This window comes from Pleurodeles waltl, chromosome 5 (genome assembly GCF_031143425.1).
Source record: "Pleurodeles waltl isolate 20211129_DDA chromosome 5, aPleWal1.hap1.20221129, whole genome shotgun sequence".
Lineage (NCBI taxonomy): Eukaryota > Metazoa > Chordata > Amphibia > Caudata > Salamandridae > Pleurodeles > Pleurodeles waltl.
This window is the reverse complement of record NC_090444.1, coordinates 485649256-485668375: the sequence shown is the minus strand read 5'-3', so window position 1 is coordinate 485668375 and position 19120 is coordinate 485649256.

Here is a 19120-nt window from a genome sequence, read left to right as displayed (position 1 = left end):
CTATCACTGCCCTCTACCTGATAACCTCCACGACATGGGCTGCTGTGTGTTCCTGACTGGTAGCTGGGATGTCTGTAAAGGGGGTGGAGAAAGAGAGAGAAAGAGAGAGATGTGTGTGTGTGTGTGTGTGTGTTAGCGTGTGTGTGTGTGTGTGTGTGAGATTGTGTGTGTGTGTGTTAATACGTCATCTTCACTGCCAGGACCATGGCGGTGCAACCCAGACTTCTAGGGTCGTAATGAGCACCAGAGTGTTTAAACATAAACTGAGAAAAACTCCTGCCCTGATGGCAATGCTATTAGTAAACCAAAAGGCAAGTAATGGATCATATGTCCCCTACATGTGGGCTACATTCTTATTATACATGAAGCAAACATTTAGTCTATTTAAACAAACAAGAGTTTTTTTGCACAGCAGAAATGCTAAGCTCACGTATTTGAAGGTGTACTCATATGTGAGAATGAAGAAAAAAGCTACTCTAAATTACATTATTTGAGACCTATTTATGGGTCAAGTACATTACAGTCAGGTCTAGTATCATTTATATAATTTTTCGGGTCTGGATGGGTTAAGGCTACACCCAGTATACTATATTTTAACATCTGCATCCCTCAAAGAAACTAACTGCTAGAGAAACTTCTTTAGGATTCCTGTCTAAAACGCAGGTGTGCCATAGTATAATCCATACTTTCCCTAGAATTTATGCAACTTTTTGTTATATGCAATGGATTACTTTTTTAATTGAAAATATAGGATGTTTAATTTAGTGAAAATGCCTGTTCTATTGTGATGATTTAATTTAGAAACTGGCTCTCTTCTTTCATGCTGAAGAATGTATTTTTTACTGGTTCACAATAAGAAACCTTGTGTCCTGTGGCCTGTTCCCTAGTTGGCCTAGGATGACTATCAGCAGCTAGGGCCCTGATCAAACCCCTTGATTGATGGCTACTCGTATGTGAGTTAGGCTGACTGCCACCTATATTCATGTGAAGAGGGAGAGGTCTGGGTTTGATCCTTACCACTGGTTACTGGTGATTTCCAATGGAAGAACCACAGCCATATGTAAGGAAAGTAGGCTCAAGTTGCAGGAAGTAACAATGGGAGGAAATGGGAATAGTCAGATTTTTCCACACTAACTGTCAGAGGGAGGAGGCCCAAATCACAGATGGCCTACCAAGGAAGCTCATGTAGAAAGTGTTAAAGAGAGAACAGCGGAGCTCAATTGTTCTTTATACTGGCCCAGGTTCGATCTTCTGTCCTTAGGTAGTGAGCTTTTTAATCAAATGATGCCAGTATCCTCCACATGTTATTTCTATAACAGTTTTTTCCAGTCAGTGGATTGAGAGCTACCGGTAGCTGGAAGGCTCCTTCAGAGAAGCTCAGAGCCTTGAGTTCATTTTTAAATAAGCACAGGGTCACTTATCCCTTTTAAAGTTAAGGGAAGTCTGTGTTTATTTTACAATATTATTTTCATGCTGCAGATAGCAAGGCCTGATAATGAGCAGTGCTTGGAGTCAGATCTATGACCTGAGGGCACAAAGGTGAAGAGCTGAGGCACCGAGGCATTTAAATCGTAACTAAAAGTCCTTGTCTACTAGTGTGAGAACAAAATAATGTTTCGGAATGCTTTTAAACTGGGAGAAAATTTAAATGAAGTGTAAAAATTAATGATTAAGTTAACTTTTCATTTTAATTTTGTCCCATTTCAAAGTGTCGCATTTACAAACAGCAGGTCTCTTGCTCCCAGTGGCCAGAAGATACAGTGCTATATTTATAGCTGAAAAGTACAGTCATTTTTTTTTTTTTTGTATTGAAGAAAAATATTCAGATGAAATAGTCAATTATGTCTCAATATTTTGTGAATTAAAATATATAAATCAGGTAAAGAAAGGTACCAGCAACAAATTAATAAAACAACTTGTAATTGTATCAAAAACATTTTGAACCATTAAATAGGTCTTCACAAGAACACAATACATAAACATATAAATATACAAAGTCAACAGTGTTGAAATATAAAAGCGATGGATCAGGACACAAAAGAGAAATCAATGTACACATCATCGATTTCTCTTTTGTTCGGGTTTGTAGAATGTATTCTTTGCTGAGATTATATGGAAAATGTCACTTACCCAGTGTGGCATGTAGTGCTGCAGATTCACATGCTTTACATAAGTCCGCCTTCTAGTGTTGGACTCGGAGTGTTACAAGTTGTTTTTCTTCAAAGAAGCTTTTTCGAGTCACAAGATTGAGTGACTCCTCCTCTCAGTAATAGTGCGCGTGGGGATCAAGTCCTTTGTTAGACTGTTTTTCTGCAGGAGGGTGAAGTAAGGAGTGAAGAAATGTCTATGTGTGTATATATATATATACTTATATATATATATATATATATATATATATATATTAAGAAAAGAAGATGTCCATGCAATACATATACATATTTACATAAAGTACTACAACTCATACAGCCTTCCGGGGAGGAGGGAGGGCGCATGTGAATCTGCAGCACTACATGCCACGAACAGATGTCCACTGAGTAAGTGACATTTTCTGTTCGATGGCATGTGTAGCTGCAGTCCCCTCCTAAAGTAAGCAGTGACTAGCCTGTAGGAGTTGGAATAGCTTGAAATAATGTTTTAAATACTGCTTGACCAACATTTATTTGTTGGCGAGATAACACATCCACACAGTAGTGCTTAGTATGTGAGTGGTGTAGACCATGTGGCTACTTTGCATATGTCTGCAATTGGTATATTTCCTAAAAATGCCATGGAAGCTCCCTTCTTTCTAGTAGACTGTGCTTTAGGAGTTACTAATTGCTGTCTCTTAGCTTTAAGATAGCATGTTTGAATACACTTTACTATCCTTCTTGCTAACCCTTGTTTTGAAATAGGATTACCCTTATGAGGTTGCTGAAAAGCTACAAAGTTGTTTAGATTTTCTGAAATCTTTTGTTCAATTTATGTAATACATGAGAGCTCTTTTAGCAATTGAATCTGGCTGTGGAAAGAAGACTGGCAATTCTACTGACTGGTTCATGTGAAATAGTGAGACCACTTTGGGTAGGAATTTTGGTTTTGTCCTAAGTACTATTTCATGTTTGTGAATTTGAAAGAAAGGTTTTCTAAAGCGAATGTTTGAATTTCACTAACTCTTTGTAAGGAAGTAATTGCTACTAGGAAAGCAACCTTCCATGAGAGAAATTGAAGAGCACAAGAATGCATGGGTTCCAATGGTGGACCTATAAGCCTTGTGAGCACGATGTTAAGATTCCAGACAGGAGCTGGTGGTACCCTAGGTGTAATAACTCTTTTAAGGCCTTCCATAAAAGCTTTTATTACAGGAATTCTTAACAGAGAAGTATGCTGTCTGTTTTTGAGGTAAGCTGATATTGCTGTTAAATGAATTGTAATAGATGAGTATGCAATATTTCCTTTTTGTAGGTGGAGCAAATAACAGACAATATCCTGTACTGTTGCTTTAAGTAGATCAATGTTTTGGGGTTGGCAGTAACATACAAAACACTTCCATTTAGCTGCATAGCACTGTCTGGTTATAGGTTTACATGCTTCCTTTAGAATGTCCATACACTCTGATGGAAGCTGTAAATATTCAAATTCTATGACGTAAGGAGCCAAATCGCCAGGTTGAGCAAACTGGGATTGGAATGCCTGATTTGACCTTTGTTTTGAGTCAAAAGGTCTGGCCTGTTTGGGAGCTTGTGATGTGGTACTACAGATAGGTCCAATAGTGTTGTGTACCAGTGTTGCCATGCCCACGTGGGAGCTATGAGTATCCCAGTGAGGGAGGTGTGACAGATCTTGTTGACCAGAAGAACGAGTTACTTACCTTCGGTAACGACTTTTCTGGTGGATACATTAGCTACCTGTGGATTCCTCACCTAATGGATTCCTCACCTAATGAATACTCCCATGGCGCCAGCATTCGACGGAAATCTTCTTACTAGTCTCTGCACGTCGACGAGGACGTCACTCTAGCCCACGCGACGCCGTCTGACGTCATACAGGCAATAAGAGGTCCTCGACGACGTGCGGACGTCAGTACCAATCATTTTTTACGTGCATGAGAACAACCAGGCAATGCAATGAAAGAGCAAGGCAACATCCCATTACATTGTAAAAATACACAACATTGCATGAATAACTGTAAATCTTTTTTATATATATACAGTATATATAACTCTCTTTTTTTAAAAATATATATATACACATCAAGTATATACACAAAGATATATACATATATACATATATAAATATATTATACACAACATCTATTGCACCCTCGAAGACCAAGAGGAGCGCACTCAAGGATTACTTGGTAAGACCAGAAAGGCAACGGGGAGGCGGGTGGGACCGTGAGGAATCCACAGGTAGCTAATGTATCCACCAGAAAAGTCGTTACCGAAGGTAAGTAACTCGTTCTTCTGATGGATACAACTACCTGTGGATTCCTCACCTAATGAATAGAGTCCCAAAGCAGTACCACTCCCGGCGGTGGGTGCCGAAATGGTCAAACCAAGAAATCCTGCAGCACTGACCGTGCAAAATGGCCGTCCCTTCTAACCTCAGAATCCAAACAGTAATGTTTTGCAAAAGTGTGAAGGGACGACCAAGTTGCGGCCTTGCAGATGTCGACCACAGGAACACCTCTGGCCAAGGCCGAAGTGGCCGATTTAGCTCTGGTGGAATGAGCTCTAATGCCCTCAGGAGGATCCTTCTTTGCCAAAGCGTAACATATTTTAATGCAAAGAACAACCCACCTGGATAGTGTTCTCTTGTGGACTGCCTTTCCTCTCCTCTTGCCCACGTATCCAATAAACAGCTGATCCTCCAGCCTGAAATCCTTTGTTCTATCAATAAAGAAGCTCAACGCCCTCTTTGGGTCCAGACGGTGCAGTCTTTCTTCCTCTTTGGAAGGATGAGGCGGAGGATAGAACGTGGACAAAGTAATTGCCTGAGCCAAATGGAAGGGTGAAACAACCTTCGGGAGGAAAGCAGCCTTGGTCCTCAGCACCACCTTATCCCCATAAAAAGTTGTATAAGGGGGCTTTACTGATAAGGCCTGCAACTCACTCACTCTCCTTGCTGATGTTATAGCTATCAGGAAGACTGTTTTTAAAACCTAATACCTTAAGGGGCAAGAATGCATAGGTTCAAAAGGGGACCCCATAAGGAAAGTCAGGACCAAGGACAAATCCCATTGCGGCATAACGAATGGCTTTGGAGGATATTTATTTAGAAGACCTTTCAAGAATCTGATAACAATAGGGGATTTAAATAAAGATGGTTGGTCTGGAAGACATATGAAGGCTGACAAGGCCGATAAATAACCCTTAATGGTAGCCACTGCACAACCTTTCTGCGCTAGAGACAGAGCAAAAGACAAAACGTCCGATAGATGAGCATGCAAAGGATCAATCTGCCTCTCTCCACACCACGCAACAAATTTAGACCATCTATTAGCGTAGATAGATTTAGTGGAGTGTCGCCTGGCCGCTAATATAACATCCACTACCTCAGGTGGGAGAGAGAAGGAACTCAGGTTGCCCCGTTCAATCTCCAGGTATGTAGGTGCAGACCCTGGAGGTTGGGGTGTAGAACCTGCCCCTGCGACTGCGAGAGGAGGTCTGCCCTGAAAGGGAGACGGAGCGGAGGGCACATTGAGAGTTGGAGAAGGTCGGAGTACCATACCCTCCTTGGCCAATCCGGAGCTATTAGGATGACTAGAGCCCGGTCCTGGCGAATCTTCCTCAATACTCGAGGAATCAAGGGTATGGGAGGAAACGCGTCCCCCAACGCTCCCTGCATCGGATACTGGAGGCTGCAGAATAACGGACAATGCACGTTCTCTCGAGTGGCAAACAGATCTACCCGAGGAAACCCCCACCTCTGGAAGATTAAACGGACTTGATCTGGATGGAGACGCCACTCGTGGTCTGCCGAGAATTGGCGACTGAGACTGTCCGCACGCACGTTCAAGACTCCGGCCAGATGGTTTGCTATCAAGCAAATCTGATGGTCCTTTGCCCAGGACCATAGTCGAAGAGCTTCTCTGCAGAGAAGGTACGACCCCACTCCTCCCTGCTTGTTTATGTACCACATCGTGGTAGTATTGTCCGTTAGGACCTGTACCGACTGACCACGAAGGGAAGGGAGGAAGGCCTTGAGAGCCAGATGTACAGCCCGTAACTCTAACAGATTGATGTGAAACATCTGTTCCTCTGGAGACCAAAGACCTTTGATCTCCAGATCCCCCAGATGAGCTCCCCACCCTAGAGTGGAAGCATCCGTTATGACTGTGGCCACTGGTGGCGACTGCTGGAACGGCTTTCCTTGTGAAAGAGTGTTGCTTGCAATCCACCACTTCAAATCCACAGCAGCATCTCTGGAGATCTTGACAGTACTCTCTAGATCCCCTTTGTGTTGAGACCACTGCCTTCGGAGGCACCACTGAAGAGCCCTCATGTGCCAGCGAGCATGCGTGACCAACAGAATGCAGGAGGCAAACAGACCGAGCAGACGAAGGACCTTGAGGACTGGAACTACCGCTCCATTTCGAAACATTGGAACCAAATCCTGAATATCTTGAATCCGCTGAGGCGGAGGAAAGGCCCGACCCAATGTTGTATCCAGTACTGCCCCTATGAACAGGAGGCGCTGAGAGGGCTCTAGGTGAGATTTGGGCTCGTTCACCGAAAAACCCAGGTCGAACAACAACTGGGTTGTTGACTGCAGATGATGCGACACAAGCTCCGGGGACTTGGCTTTGATCAACCAGTCGTCCAAGTAAGGGAATACTGCTATCCCCTTCCTTCTGAGCTCTGCCGCAACCACCGACATCACCTTCGTGAAGACTCGAGGTGCTGAAGTAAGACCAAACGGAAGGACCGCAAACTGATAGTGCTGCGATCCCACCACAAACCGGAGATACTTCCTGTGTGACTTGAGTATCGGAATATGAAAGTAAGCATCCTGCAAGTCGACAGACACCATCCAGTCTTCCTTGTTCAACGCCAAGAGCACCTGTGCTAGGGTCAGCATCTTGAACTTTTCCTGCTTGAGGAACTAATTCAAGATCCTCAGGTCCAGGATTGGTCTCAAACGACCATCCTTCTTGGGAATCAGGAAATACCTTGAAAAAACATCCTCGACCCCTTTCCTGCTCTGGGACCAACTCCACCGCGCCCTTTGAAAGGAGGGCTTGTACCTCCTGTTCTAGCAACCGGAGGTGTTCTTCTGAACAATAAGAAGGACGGGGCGGGATGAGGGGCGGGAACTCCCGAAAGGGAAGGGTGTAGCCTTTTCCCACAATACTGAGAACCCAAGTGTCCGTTGTAACAGTCTTCCATTTGGTGAGAAAATGCTGTAATCTTCCCCCTACAGGAGAGGAGTGAGTGGGAAATGGTGGAAGCCTAAGGCTGCTTCCCCTGCTGCATCCCGCCAGAGGATGAGGAAGAGGCAGAGTGCTGCTGAGAGGCTCCTCTGGTGCGGACCCTACCTCTCCCCCTAAAAGATCTATAGGGATGGGAAGAGGCAGGTTGCTGATATCTTCCCCAAAAGGAAGAGGAGGAAGAGCCACGCCCAAATCCACGAAACCTCCTGAAAAATCTGGAAGAGGCCGTGGAAGAAGGAGCTTGGAGCCCTAACGACTTAGCCGTGGCCCTGCTTTCCTTAAAACGTTCCAAGGCCGAATCAGCCTTGGCTCCAAACAGTTTGTCCCCATCCAACGGGAGATCCAACAATGTGGACTGTACATCCGCAGAAAAGCCCGAGTTACGGAGCCAGGCCTGTCTCCTTGCCACCACAGTTGTGCCCATTGCTCTGGCTACCGAGTCGGTGGTATCCAGTCCCGTCTGGATAATCTGGGTCGCAGCAGCCTGGGCATTTGAAACAAGATCCAAAAGACCCTGGGGAAGCTCTGTAAATGATGAAGAAATGTCATCCATCAGAGCATGAATATACCTCCCCAGGATACAGGTTGCATTGGTGGCTTTTAACGCCAGACTGCAGGACGAAAAAACTTCTTCGACTGCGCCTCTAGTTTCTTAGAATCTCTGTCCCCAGGCACCGTCGGGAAAGAACCAGGCGCTGACCTGGATGAACAGGAGGCCTGCACCACCAAGCTCTCCGGCGTAGGGTGCCTAGACAGAAAACCAGGGTCAGTCGGAGCCGCCCGATACCTCCTGGCCACGGCTCTGTGAACTGCTGGGGAAGATGCCGGCCTCTTCCACACCTCTAACACCGGATCCAGCAGAGCGTCATTAAATGGCAAAAGAGGCTCCGCCGCAGCTGAGGCCGGATGTAGCACCTCTGTTAAAAGGTTTTGTTTAGCCTCCACCACCGGCAAAGGCAGGTCCAAAAAACTAGCTGCCTTCCGTACCACTGCATGAAAGGAAGCAGCCTCCTCAGTGTATTCTCCCGGGGACGAAAGATCCCACTCAGGGGAAGTGTCCAGCCCACTGGCCGACTCCAGACCACGCAGCCCATCACCCGAGTCCTCTAGCTCTCCTTCCTCCAGGGCTCGTTGGTACTCCTGCTCCTCTAATACACGGAGAGCACGTCTCCTCGAATGAAGTCGTTGTTCAATACGCGGAGTCGACAATGCCTCCGCCGAAGATCGGCACCGATCTTCAGAAGCCACCGACGCCGCGTCCGGCGCCACAGGTAACTTCGGCGCCGACGAAAGAGGAGCTGAAGCAGATGGACCCACCGGAGTCACAGGCCGAAATCCCGACGTCGACATCGACGGGATGGAAATCCCCGGGGCCAATCCTTCTGAAGCCACCGGAGCGGCCACCGGCGCCGACACTGGTGCCGAGCCCACGTTCCCAAACGGGAGAAAGGGCATAAAGGGTGCCGGCCGAAGAGGCGTAGGATCACCCAATGAAAAGGCCAAAGGCCCAGCCGGAGCACCCCCTGGAGCCATCTGTTGGAAGATGGCATACATCGCATTCAAGAATGCGGAACTATCGGCTCCAGGGGTGGGAAAAGCCGGATACTGGGGTGCCTGTCTCGGAGGCGACCCCGATGCCGGCCTCGACGTCTGCAACGCCGGAGAAAACACCTGAGGCTCCAAAACCTCAATCACCGACGCCTGTCCAGGTGAAGTTGGAGACGCCGGAGAGGGCAACGGCGTCGAAGGATGCGGCATAACCGTGGGACTGATCTCCCATGTCCTTCGGCGCCGATCCGAAGACCTGGAACGAGTCTCCTTCGAATGACGCCGAGATTCTCTACGGCGCCGGAAGTCTCGATGACGCCGATGTCTTGGAGAAGAAGACTTCTTGTGATGCTTCTCCTTCGATTTCGCCATAAACAGCTTCGCCTCACGTTCTTTGAGGGCCTTTGGATTCATGTGCTGGCATGAATCACAAGTCGAGACGTCATGGTCGGAGCTCAAACACCAAAGGCAATCGGAATGAGGATCCGTCACCGACATCTTGCCTCCACACTCACGACAAGGCTTGAATCCAGACTTTCTCTGCGACATTATTACCACAGCGAAAGACTACGCAGCAAAAATACACTGTAACCACAAAAGTAACAGTTGCTCCCTCGAAGATAACCGTTTCGAATGCACGGAAAAAAGGGAACTGACGTCCGCACGTCGTCGAGGACCTCTTATTGCCTGTATGACGTCAGACGGCGTCGCGTGGGCTAGAGTGACGTCCTCGTCGACGTGCAGAGACTAGTAAGAAGATTTCCGTCGAATGCTGGCGCCATGGGAGTATTCATTAGGTGAGGAATCCATTAGGTGAGGAATCCACAGGTAGTTGTATCCATCAGAAATAGAATTAGTGGGAGAGGGGGAAAAGCGAAAGCAAATATCCCTGACCAATTGATCCATAGAGCATTGCCTTTGGATCGAGGATGTGGGTACTAGGATATGAAGTTTGGGCATATTGCATTTTCACTTGTTGCAAAGAGGTCTATGTGTGGTGTTCCCCACAAGTAAAACTACTGTTTAATTACTTGTGGGTGAATTTCCCATTTGTGTATTTGTTGCTGTGTCCTGCTTAAGAGGATGGCTAGTTGGTTGTGTATCCCTAGGATATACTCTGTTAGAAGTTAAATGTGATTGTGAATTGTCCATTTCCAAATTGTCTGTGCTATAAGAGACAATTAGGATGAATGTGTGCCCCCGTTTTTGTAGATAATACATTGTTGTCATGTTGTCTGTTCTTATTAATACTGTCTAGTGTGTGATCTGGCGTTGCAATGCTTAGAGTGCAAAGAACAGTGCTAGTAATTCCATGTGGTTTATGTGCGAAGTTTGCTGGACTGAGTGCCATTCTGTATAGTAAGATTGTTGAGATGGGCTCCCCAACCTGTCATTGATGCATCTGTGGTGATAATGGTCTGTGACACAGGGTCCTGAAATGGCCACCCTTTTGATAAGTTGGTGTGATTCCACATTACAGAGAGGTGTAAGTCTGGCAGTCCAACAACACTAGATTGTGAAGTTGACCCTGAGACCATTGTTACAACAGACACTGTTGTAGGGGTCTCATGTTTAGATGTGGATTGGGTACTATTGCTATGCACGATGTCATCATTCCCAGGAGTTTCATAATAAACCTTACTGTGTAAGTTTGACTGTATTGTAGCTGAGATATGAGATTGTGAAACGCTTGAATTCTCTCTGGGTTTGGGTAAGCTAATGCTGACTGAGTGTTCAGAAGTGCTCCCAGATATGGTTGTATCTGCGCTGGCCGAATGTGAGATGTTTGGTAATTGATTGTGAACCCTATACTGTGTAGGGTATTGATTGTGTATTCTGTGTTGTTGACACGTTTGAATGGTGCGGGCTTTTATGAGCCAGTCGTCGAGATAGGGAAAGACATGTATATGTTATCTTCTAAGGTACGCAGCAACCACTGCTAGGCATTTGGTTAATACCCTTAGTGCTGTTGTTACTCCAAAGGGTAGCACTTTGAATTGGTAGTGTTTGGCAGTTATGGCAAACCTTAAGTATTTGCGATGTGCTGGATGTATGGGAATATGGAAGTAAGCATCTTTTAGATATAATACTGTCATGTAGTCCTGTTTTTGTAGTAAGGGAATTACATCCTGAAGAGTAACCACATGGAAATGCTCTGCGAGAAAGTATTGATTGAGGGGTCCGAGATCGAGGATTGGTCTGAGAGTGCCATCCTTCTTTGGTATGAGGAAGTATAGAGAGTATACCCCTGTCCCTTGCTGAGTTATAGGTACTATCTCTATTGCTCCTTTGAGTAGAAGTGATTGCACCTCTTGTTTTAGCAAAACTAGGTGTTCTGGAGAACGCCTGGGTGAGCAAGGGGGAATATTTGGTGGAGTGGAGATGAGTTCTAGGCAATAACCATTGTGGATAATTGACAGGATCCATTGTTCTGATGTAAAGTTGTGCCATTGATGACAGAAATGTTGCAGTCTTCCTCCCACAGGAGATGTATAATGTGTGGGGATGCTGAGAAAGTCACTGTTTTGAAGGCACCTATTGTGGCAGTGGATCTCCCCAACCTTTAAAGTAGTTTCCTCTATAGGATCCTTTGAAAGACCCTCAAGAGTAATTCTGATGTCCCTGCTTTTGTTGGGACGTAGAGGATTCTGATGTTGAGGGTTTAAAACCGCCTCTGAAGTGGGGGTCTGGGGAGTCCTTTTTAAATTTTTCTAAAATTTCCAAATAACTGCTGTTTGTTAAAGGGCATATTAAGGACCGCTTGCTGTATTTCAGGTTTGAACCCTGAAGATCTCAACCAAGCATGCCTCCTGATTATTACAATAGTGTTTTTACTTGTAGCTGCGGTATCTGCTGCATAGAGGGCGGATCTAATCTGGTTGTTCGAGATAGCCTGTCCTTCTGCAACTACTTGCTGTGCCCTTTATTGGTGTTCCATTGGGAGATATTGCAGGAACTCCTGCATCTCGTCCCAATGGGCCCTATCGTACCTGGCTAGAAGAGCCTGGGAGTTGGCAATTCCCCACTGATTTGCAGCTTGAGTTGCCACTCTTTTGCCTGCTGCATCAAATTTATGGCTTTCATTATCGGGGGAGGAACATCCATAGTGGACTGACTATTCGCCCTCTTCCTTGCTGCACTAACAACAGAATCAGGTGGCAACTGTTGAGTGATGAAGAGTGGATATGATGGTGCAGCTTTGTATTTTTTTGTCCACCCTTGGTGTCAGTACCCTAGCTTTTACTAACTCTTTAAAGATGTCATCAGCATGTTTAAGCATGCCTGGGAGCATTGGTACTCTTTATGTGTACAGGATAGCGTGTTAAATAAAACAAATCTTCCTCTATGGGATCTGAGTGCAGCTGCACATTGTGGTATGCAGCTGCACTAGCAAAAACCTGATTATAGGCTGTGGTGTCTTCAGGAGGAGATAGCCTAGTGAGATACACATCAGGATCGTTCAATGGGATAGGGTCTGGGTCATACAAATCCCATGGATTTACAGTATGTGTATTGTCACCCAGATCATCCCCAGGTGAGGAAAAGGGATTGCGGAGAAAATTGTGTAGGTGAAGGTGGTGGGCTATAAGGAGGTGGAGAAGTGGATAGCAGTGTGTTTGAAGATTTTGGCAGGTGGAGGCCCAGCTTCCAAAGTCTCTTGGAAAGTGTAGGAAAGTACCATCTTGCCTGGCATGTTACCCCCATTTTTCACTGTATATATGTTGTTTTAGTTGTATGTGTCACTGGGACCCTGGTAACCCAGGGCCCCAGTGCTCATAAGTGTGCCTGAATGTGTTACCTGTGTAGTGACTAACTGTCTCACTGAGGCTCTGCTAATCAGAACCTCAGTGGTTATGCTCTCTCATTTCTTTCCAAATTGTCACTGACAGGTTAGTGACCATTTTTACCAATTTACATTGGCTTACTGGAACACCCTTATAATTCCCTAGTATATGGTACTGAGGTACCCAGGGTATTGGGGTTCCAGGAGATCCCTATGGGCTGCAGCATTTCTTTTGCCACCCATAGGGAGCTCTGACAATTCTTACACAGGCCTGCCACTGCAGCCTGAGTGAAATAACGTCCACGTTATTTCACAGCCATTTTACACTGCACTTAAGTAACTTATAAGTCACCTATATGTCTAACCTTTACCTGGTAAAGGTTAGGTGCAAAGTTACTTAGTGTGAGGGCACCCTGGCACTAGCCAAGGTGCCCCCACATTGTTCAGAGCCAATTCCCTGAACTTTGTGAGTGCGGGGACACCATTACACGCGTGCACTACATATAGGTCACTACCTATATGTAGCTTCACAATGGTAACTCCGAATATGGCCATGTAACATGTCTATGATCATGGAATTGCCCCCTCTATGCCATCCTGGCATAGTTGGCACAATCCCATGATCCCAGTGGTCTGTAGCACAGACCCTGGTACTGCCAAACTGCCCTTCCTGGGGTTTCACTGCAGCTGCTGCTGCTGCCAACCCCTCAGACAGGCAGCTGCCCTCCTGGGGTCCAGCCAGGCCTGGCCCAGGATGGCAGAACAAAGAACTTCCTCTGAGAGAGGGTGTGACACCCTCTCCCTTTGGAAAATGGTGTGAAGGCAGGGGAGGAGTAGCCTCCCCCAGCCTCTGGAAATGCTTTGTTGGGCACAGATGTGCCCAATTCTGCATAAGCCAGTCTACACCGGTTCAGGGACCCCTTAGCCCCTGCTCTGGCGCGAAACTGGACAAAGGAAAGGGGAGTGACCACTCCCCTGACCTGCACCTCCCCTGGGAGGTGTCCAGAGCTCCTCCAGTGTGCTCCAGACCTCTGCCATCTTGGAAACAGAGGTGCTGCTGGCACACTGGACTGCTCTGAGTGGCCAGTGCCACCAGGTGACGTCAGAGACTCCTGCTGATAGGCTCCTTCAGGTGTTAGTAGCCTATCCTCTCTCCTAAGTAGCCAAACCCTCTTTTCTGGCTATTTAGGGTCTCTGTCTCTGGGGTAACTTTAGATAACGAATGCAAGAGCTCATCCGAGTTCCTCTGCATCTCTCTCTTCACCTTCTGATAAGGAATCGACTGCTGACCGCGCTGAAAGCCTGCAAACCTGCAACATAGTAGCAAAGACGACTACTGCAACTCTGTAACGCTGATCCTGCCGCCTTCTCGACTGTTTTCCTGCTTGTGCATGCTGTGGGGGTAGTCTGCCTCCTCTCTGCACCAGAAGCTCCGAAGAAATCTCCTGTGGGTCGACGGAATCTTCCCCCTGCAACCGCAGGCACCAAAAAGCTGCATTACCGGTCCCTTGGGTCTCCTCTCAGCACGACGAGCGAGGTCCCTCGAATCCAGCGACTCTGTCCAAGTGACCCCCACAGTCCAGTGACTCTTCAGTCCAAGTTTGGTGGAGGTAAGTCCTTGCCTCACCTCGCTGGGCTGCATTGCTGGGAACCGCGACTTTGCAGCTACTCCGGCCCCTGTGCACTTCCGGCGGAAATCCTTCGTGCACAGCCAAGCCTGGGTCCACGGCACTCTAACCTGCATTGCTAGACTTTCTAAGTTGGTCTCCGGCGACGTGGGACTCCTTTGTGCAACTTCGGCGAGCACCGTTTCACGCATCCTCGTAGTGCCTGTTTCTGGCACTTCTCCAGGTGCTACCTGCTTCAGTGAGGGCTCTTTGTCTTGCTCGACGTCCCCTCTCTCTTCAGGTCCAATTTGCGACCTCCTGGTCCCTCCTGGGCCCCGGCAGCGTCCAAAAACGCCAAACGCACGATTTGCGACTAGCAAGGCTTGTTGGCGTCCTTCCGGCGGGAAAACACTTCTGCACGACTCTCCAAGGCGAGAGGGATCCGTCCACCAAAGGGGAAGTCTCTAGCCCTTTTCGTTCCTGCAGAAACCTCAGCTTCTTCTGTCCAGTCGAAGCTTCTTTGCACCCGCAGCTGGCATTTCCTGGGCATCTGCCCATCTCCGACTTGCTTGTGACTTTTGGACTTGGTCCCCTTGTTCCTCAGGTACCCTAGATTGGAAATCTACAGTTGTTGCATTGCTGGTTTGTGTCTTTCCTGCATTATTCCTCTAACACAACTACTTTGTCCTTAGGGGAACTTTAGTGCACTTTGCACTCACTTTTCAGGGTCTTGGGGAGGGTTATTTTTCTAACTCTCACTATTTTCTAATAGTCCCAGCGACCCTCTACAAGGTCACATAGGTTTGGGGTCCATTCGTGGTTCGCATTCCACTTTTGGAGTATATGGTTTGTGTTGCCCCTATACCTATGTTTCCCCATTGCATCCTATTGTAACTATACATTGTTTGCACTGTTTTCTAAGACTATACTGCATATTTTTGCTATTGTGTATATATATCTTGTGTATATTTCCTATCCTCTCACTGAGGGTACACTCTAAGATACTTTGGCATATTGTCATAAAAATAAAGTACCTTTATTTTTAGTATAACTGTGTATTGTGTTTTCTTATGATATTGTGCATATGACACTAAGTGGTACTGTAGTAGCTTCACACGTCTCCTAGTTCAGCCTAAGCTGCTCTGCTAAGCTACCATTATCTATCAGCCTATGCTGCTAGACACCTTATACACTAATAAGGGATAACTGGGCCTGGTTCAAGGTGCAAGTACCCCTTGGTACTCACTACAAGCCAGTCCAGCCTCCTACAGAAAGATAGTTTCCTTTTGGTTACAGAAGAAGGAGAGGCAATCATCTTTCCAGTATCCTTATGGATTTGTATTTTTCACTGTCTATAGTCCATCACCTCAAGTGTGGGCCTAATATCTGTGGATTCTTCAACAGATGGAGCATATTTCTTTCCCACAGTTTTGTGCTCCGAAAGCTTGAAGACCGACTGTTTTAATTGAGCCGAGAAAGTGGACACTGAAGCAGGTAAACGGCACCAAAGGACTTCAGGTGTTTCGGCTCCAAGGTGGAAGACGAATGCTTCTGTTCCGAAGTGGAAGCCTTCACTTTTCAAGTCGATCCCGAAACAGGCGTAGCAGTCTGTTTGGTGGACATCAAATGCACTTTGGTCTTTTTTGATGTCGAACCCGAGGGCCGGTCGTTGGGATGTAACTTTCGGGTCTGACCATGGCCGACAAGCAGTGGTGGACCCAAGACCAGATGTGCTGATTTTTTAGTTGTTTTTTTTTTGGTGTTGGAAAGGGGCTGGCGTACTCACGTACTGCGCTGCTGGAATCACTTGGCTGTCCCCATCGGAGTCACAGTCGGAATCAGAGACTGCGATGGAAACTGCAGTCTGCGCTTGTTCTTCACCGAAAATGTTGGGCGCTTGTTCTGTCGACTTCAATGCCATCTCTAGCTGACACGCTCTCAGATCCCACAGAGTTTTCTTGGAGCGGAAGTATCGACATGCCGCACAGGTTTCTTCCTTGTGATCGGGAGAGAGGCAGAGGTTGCACAGAGTGTTGGTGGGTGTAGGGGAACTTAGTGTGGCACCGAGGAGGGAATCGGAACAGAGTCCGATCCATAAGCCGGTGACGCAGTAGGCCCGAGCAGGGCACAGCCACCCGAAAGGGCGTTTAAGCAATCCCGATGATACAATTGGATCGAGTGTAGATCGAGTGTAGATTGAAAACGCGTTCAAAAATGATACCAACGATTAAAGGAAAGAAAGAGAAGTTCAGATAGTACCGAACCGAGATCTACAGGAGCGAGAAGGAACACATCCGAACCCGAAGGCGGAAATAAAACAATCTAACAAAGGACTTGATGCCATGAGCAGTCATCGAGAGGAGGAGTCACTCGATCTTGTGACTCGAAAAAGCTTCTTCGAAGAAAAACAACTTGTAATACTCCGAGCCCAACACTAGATGGAGGACTTATGCAAAGCATGTGTATCTGCAGCTACACATGCAATCGAATATATATACAAACTGAGTCGAAAATGATTCTACTTTTAGGCACAGAAAACCCCTGGGGTCATAACTTGGATACAGAGCTTCATGTACATCTGTGAAATTTTAGATTTTTACATTTACATACTCTTACAGTAGGAAATATTAAATTAATTTGATATTGAAGATTTCTTTTTAGGATCCTGTTACTGATCAACAATATTTCCGGATTAGGACTCAGTTTATTTTTGTTATTTTATACATCACATTATCAATTTCCTTAATGGTTTTACACTCATTTTACTACTTTTGCACTGTATTATGAATGTTTGAAGGATGATTTAGCGGTTTGTACATACATATCCCTGTTGCTGAATTTGATGGGCTCTTTTTACAATTTCTTAATTCCAAGATTAATGGTATCTTTGCCTGTGTCATGGATATAATGATAAAAAAAAATCTGTTGACATCATATTGATATCCAGAGGATCGTCTTACCATTTTTATGAATTGTGTAATTATTTATTCATAATTGAATTTAATACTGTTATTAAGACTAATTGAGATATTTATATGTCAGCATAAATTGTATAGAATTTTGGTTATTAATATCTATTATCTATACATTTGTCCTTTTTATATATCTTTTATTGCTACTCTTTGACAAAAATTGACTGGAATTATTCCATTTATTTACAACTTGTATACAGATTGATTGTATTTTAACTAACTTATAGTACACATATTTATCTATCTATATTTATATTATGCTCTTGAAATAGTCAAGCAAAAAGTGGACAATACTTTGATATTAGAGAGAGAAAAAGGAGAAAAAAATATGTATATGGGTTGTTTTCCTCCTCGTATTTAATAATTATCAATTGAGAAAACATATCTATTTATGCATTCACAAGTGATTATATCATTAATGTGATGTTGTATTACAACATAAAAGAAATACATAACGTTACATTTAAGAGTTCATATCCCATTCAAGCACAGGGTCACTAAATTTTTTCTACTTTTGAAATCCAAAACTGTTATGTTACAAAATGGCCGCTCTGTTTGCACTTCCTTTTTAGTTATGTAGTCAATAACAAAGAAGGACTATAGGTTTTAAATAGTTGGGTGTAAAACTGTGTGCCAATGTCCAGTTGAAGGCTATTGCCGAAACGCGTCGACATTTGCTTGGGACAGCGTGTGTTTGTTTTTGGTGGGCACATTAGAGACTCTTTTATTGTGCCTCTTATTAATTATACTTTTTCATGCGGTGTGAATTTAACTTGCATTTGCACTTTTTTTCAATAAATTGGAGCCGATGAGATTATATACAAGTGGTTTTCGACTCTACATTTTACGAGCTTGTTTGGATATTGTGCAGCCCTTGGTGTGTGATTGCATTGCACCAATTTTTGAATACATATATATATATATATATATATATATATATATATATATATATATATATATATGTATATTAATATTTGCCCCGGGTCTTTAATTAATTTTAAGCATGATTATTTCTTGGAAGGTGTATTATCAAGTCTTTATTTGTTTTGTAGATTTTCATATGTGCTCAGTTAATCATGTGTCCTGACAATTACCCAATAGACAACAAAGGGGTCGAAACACTGTCAACGCTTTTTGAAAGCTGCTTGGATATGTCATTTTTGTTGTGTTTGTATGGACCCTGCATGGTCCTTGTTATTCGAACTTTGGACCCATCGCTTTTATATTTCAACATTGCTGACTTTGTATGTTCGGGTGTTTTGTTCTTGTGGAGCCATTTTTAATGGTTCAAAATGTTCCATTTTATAAATATTTTTGCAGAACATTATTATGCACTTTAAAATTCTCCCAGTGAAAAAAATGGTTGTATGTTTGTGTTATATATATAACGGTTCCACATATGGGGAAAGATGTGTCCTGTGCCACAAGTACATACGACATAGGCTCTCTTTCACCTATTCACATATATCCGCACACAAGACCATGCTCTCAATGGCACATGTCAGCCATGTCTTAGCACCCCTAGTTTTGTTCTAACCACAGTTTCTGGCTGCATGGGCATTAGCCTTAGGGACTGATTACGACCTTGGCAGAAGGGGATTACTCTGTCATAAACAAGACGGATATTCTGCCCGCTGTATTATAAGTTCCATTAAATCCTATGGAACTTGTAATGTGGCGGACAGGATATCCGTTTGTAACAGAGTAATCCTCTCCGTCAAGGTTGTAATCAGGACCTTAGTCACTGAGCTGGTCGGGGAGTGTCTAGTAACATTGCCTGAGTGCCTAGGCACTGTTC